The sequence below is a fragment of the Rutidosis leptorrhynchoides genome, chromosome 3 (genome assembly GCF_046630445.1).
Source record: "Rutidosis leptorrhynchoides isolate AG116_Rl617_1_P2 chromosome 3, CSIRO_AGI_Rlap_v1, whole genome shotgun sequence".
Taxonomy (NCBI): Eukaryota; Viridiplantae; Streptophyta; class Magnoliopsida; order Asterales; family Asteraceae; genus Rutidosis; species Rutidosis leptorrhynchoides.
The window spans coordinates 458854982-458859605 of NC_092335.1; the positions used below are offsets into that span (position 1 = coordinate 458854982).

General features: G+C 30.3%; 1 non-coding gene across 1 annotated transcript; it reads right to left on the minus strand.

The window, feature by feature from the left end:
• Window positions 1-3595: 3595 nt before the first annotated feature.
• On the minus strand, window positions 3596-3702 carry LOC139903056 (small nucleolar RNA R71). The gene has a single exon (XR_011777904.1). It is a non-coding gene; the product is annotated as a small nucleolar RNA R71 (small nucleolar RNA).
• Between the last annotated feature and the right edge of the window lie 922 nt (window positions 3703-4624).

The following is a 4624-nucleotide window of genomic DNA, read 5'->3' on the forward strand; positions in this document are numbered from 1 at the left end:
TTGGAATCAATTTGAGCTGGCCAGGCTGGCCATGCGATCGTATGACCAGGAAGAAGAAAAATCATGCGATCGCATGGCCCTCAGTTTCAGGAAAAGTCTATAAATAGCCACGAATTCTACCCGATTATACACACCATATTCAATCTCTTTCTTTCTCTCATACATATATAATTTACATTTATATTTATAATTTTAAGTTTAATTTAAGTTTAATAATAATTGGGTTATTGTAAAGAATATTTTACGGTTTTTAAAGTCAAAACTCTGTCCGTGTAACACTACGCGATTTATAATCATTGTAAGTTATGTTCAACCTTTTTAAATTAATGTCTCGTAACTAAGTTATTATTATGCTTATTTGAGCCGAAGTAATCGTGATGTTGGACTAAATATTAAGATGGGGTTATTGAACTTTGGACCATAATTAGGGTTTGGACAAAAGACCGACACTTGTAGACATTGGACTATTGATTATTAATGGACTTTATATTTGTTTAACTGAATGACAGTTCGTTAATTTAATATAGAGATGTACAATTTGACGTATCTATAAATAACCATATACGCTCGATTGGACACGATGGGCGGGATATTTATAAATACTAATAATTGTTCATTTAACTGGACACGGGTATGGATTAATAATCAGTGGACTTATTGAAACAGGGGTGGATTACATACAGTGACAACTGGTGTAATTATTAACATGGTATTAAAACCTTGGACTACATACAGTCGATATCCTGGGGTAGTTATTAACAAATTATTAAGACCTTGTTACAGTTTAGATCCCTAATTAGTTTGAATATTTGACTTCGGGTATAAGGGTAATTTGACGAGGACACTCGCACTTTATAATTATGACTGATGGACTATTTTGGACAAAAACCAGGTAGACATATCAAATAATCCAGGACAAAGGACAATTAACCAAGGGTAACAAATTAAAATAAAAACGTCAAGCATTATGATTACGAAAGTTTAAATAAGCATAATTATTTTATGTCATATTTCATCGTATTTTTATTTACTGTTATTTTATTTATCGTCATTTAAATACTCGCAATTTTATTTACTGTCATTTATTTTACGCTTTAAATTAACTTATTTTTATATATAATATTTTGCATTAGGTTTTGATTGTGATAAAAATATAAAAATTGACAAACCGGTCGTTAAACGGTAAAAACCCCCTATTTTATAATAATAATACTACTAATTATATATATATATATATATATATATATATATATATATATATATATATATATATATATATATATATATATATATATTTGTATAAATATAACTGTTTAAAAATATATAGTACGTTTTTCAATCTGTATCCCTGTGGAACGAACCGGACTTACTAAAAACTACACTACTCTACGATTAGGTACACTGCCTATAAGTGTTGTAGCAAGGTTTAGGTATATTCATTCTATAAATAAATAAATAACTTGTGTAAATTGTATCGTATTTAATAGTATTTTATATTAAAATTAATACAATATTCGTATACGCCTCGCACAGCATCAAGTATTTTTGACGCCGCTGCCGGGGAACAACACTAATCGAAAGCGGAACGCTATACTATTTTTGTAAAAACATAATTATATATAAGTTTTAAATTATATATATATATATATATATATATATATATATATATATATATATATATATATATATATATATATATATATATATATATATATATATATATAAGTGTTAATTAAAAAGTTTATATATTTTTTAAAAAAATTTAATTTTCTATTTTTAATTTATAATTTATAAAAAATCAATAAGTATTTTTTTTTAGAAATATAAGTTGATTTTAAATTTTTATAAATATTTTGTAATATTTACTAAAATAAAAAATAAATAAATAGAAATTGGGCCGAACCTGTTCGAAGCCCGAATCTAATTTGGAATATTGGGTCATGCGATCGCATGACCTAGAAGACCAAAACTCATGCGATCGTATGAGCTAGTCTGACAGCTGAAACCTAGTACACAATAAATGCTAATTTAGGGTTTACAATTTTATTATTATTATTAATTAGGGTTTATAATTTAATAATTATTATTATTAGGTTTTAATTTAATATTTAGTTATAAATTAGTTTTTTTTTTGTAATTTTAAGTTTGATAATTATTATTAAATATATAGAGTAATATTTTTAATATAAAAAAAATATTTTTATATAAAATTTTATTTTTATCATTTTTCTTTTATATCTTTTATTATTTTTGTATCTTTTTATTCGTTGAGCTCGTAATTTTAGTTTTAGTTTCATTATCCGCCTTAGTTTAATTTTTAGTTTTTAAGTTTTGCCGTAATTTCCCTTAAGGTCTTTTTCTTAGAACTAGATTTTAAAAGCCTTATAATTTTACGACATCACTTTTCGCTTTTAGTAGTTTATAAATTTTAGTGCCTTTTAAGTAATTGCCGATTTTTCTTTAGAATTGTATTATAAGTTTTATTACCTTTAGAACTTTAGTCACAACTTTTAAGTTTTAACTTTTTAGACGCTAAGCTTTAAACCGCTACTTTAATTTCTATGTTTTAGATTGTTTTTTAACGTTTATTTTTCAACTTTTTGTTTTTGACGCGCTTTTTCTTTTTCATTTCTACGCTCTAGTTTTTAGGACATAGAATTTTCTTTAAATTTCGACGAAAAATTATGTTTAGCAATTAAATCAATAGACCCCAATTTTCTAGTTCGTAGTAATAGTTGGATTTGTTAGTGACGACTTGTGGATTTCCGATTTAAAGGGTCCTGGCTACCTGCTGCATCTATTGGCTATTCGAAACGTGGGCAAAATCAGAAAAGTCTATTAATTTAATAACTTATATAATTTTTATTTTTATAACTAATAGGATATTCAGTGAATGCACCGAGCGAAACGTTCACCACCTTTCATACGTTCACCACCTGTAACTCGATCAAGACATCTAGCCAATATTATCGCCGTGGATTTTTCTTTAGAATCATCCTCTAGTCGAACAAGTACTCCAATTCAAATTTTCGATAATCCATTTTTTGAACTCGACTTCACAATTGAGGACCCGGAGGATATTCAAGGACAATTCAGAGATCTTGATCCAGTAATCATTCCACCTGAACCACAAATTATTCAAACGGAGGTTATCGAGGAAGAAACCGTTAAATCAGAATCTTCTAGTGATTCAGATTCAACTATTCAAGATATGGCAGATCCAGAACCTCAAAGTATGGAAGACCGAATGAGAGCCACACGCACGGGCCAAGGTCATGCCATTAATCAGTCAGAAGTTAGACCATCAGATTTTGAAATCAAGGGACAAATCCTACACATGGTCACAAATCAGTGCCAATTTAGTGGTACAGCAAAAGAGGATCCAAACGAACATCTTCGAACTTTTAATAGGATTTGTACTCTATTTAAAATCCGAGAAATTGAGGATGAAACAATCTATCTTATGTTGTTTCCCTGGAATTTAAAGGGAGAAGCCAAAGATTGGTTAGAATCATTACCTGAAGGAGCGATTGATACATGGGATGTTTTAGTTGAGAAATTTCTTCAAAGATTCTTTCCGGCATCTAAAGTAGTGAGACTTCAAGGAGAAATTGCCACATTTACACAAAAGCCAAATGAAACGTTATTTGAGGCGTGGACAAGATTTGGAAAGATGTTGAGAGGATGTCCTCAACATGGTTTAGACACTTTTCAAATAGTTCAAATATTTTATAAAGGCGTCGACGTCGCTAGAAGAAAAGACATCGATACAGCCGCTGGTGGTTCCATTATGAAGAAAACCGCTACCGAAGCTCACAAGATCATTGATAATACAGCCTCCCAGTCGCATGAATGGCACCAGGAAAAAGATATTCTTCATTTATCTAAAGCGGCTAGAGCCGATTCTAGCCATGACTTTGATTCCATTTCCGCAAAGCTAAAGTCTTTCGAGAGACGAATGGAAAAGATGACTAAAGATATTCACGCAATACGAATTAGTTGTGAGCAGTGTGGAGGACCACATTTGACAAAAGATTGCCTCAGTATTGAACAAATAATGGAACAAAGAAAGAATGTTTCATACATAAACCAAAGACCGGGAAATAATTATCAAAATAATTATCAACCGCCAAGGCCAAATTACAATCGAAACGTTCCTTATAACCAAAATGCCCAACACAACAACCAACAAGGTCCTAGCAATCAACAAGTATCCAATAATACTTACAATCAGCAAAGACCTGGTTACATTAATAAACCTCCACAAACTGATGAGAAAAAAACAAATTTAGAAGACATGGTTTTAAAGCTAGTTGAATATCAAACGCAGTTTGTTACATCTCAGAAACAAACTAATGAACAAAATGCTCAAGCATTTAGAAATCAACAAGCTTCAATCCAAAATTTGGAACAAGAAGTGAGTAACCTAGCAAGGTTAATTGGTGAAAGAAAACCGGGGAGTCTACCTAGTGATACAAATTCTAACCCCCGAAATGAAACAGCTAAAGCCATTATCACAAGAAGTGGTATAACACTTAAACCACCTGAAATACCAGTAATTTCCGATTACTCTATTCCTACTTCACAGGCACCACAGCTTGAGCAAGAGAAGGAAAAAGAACCG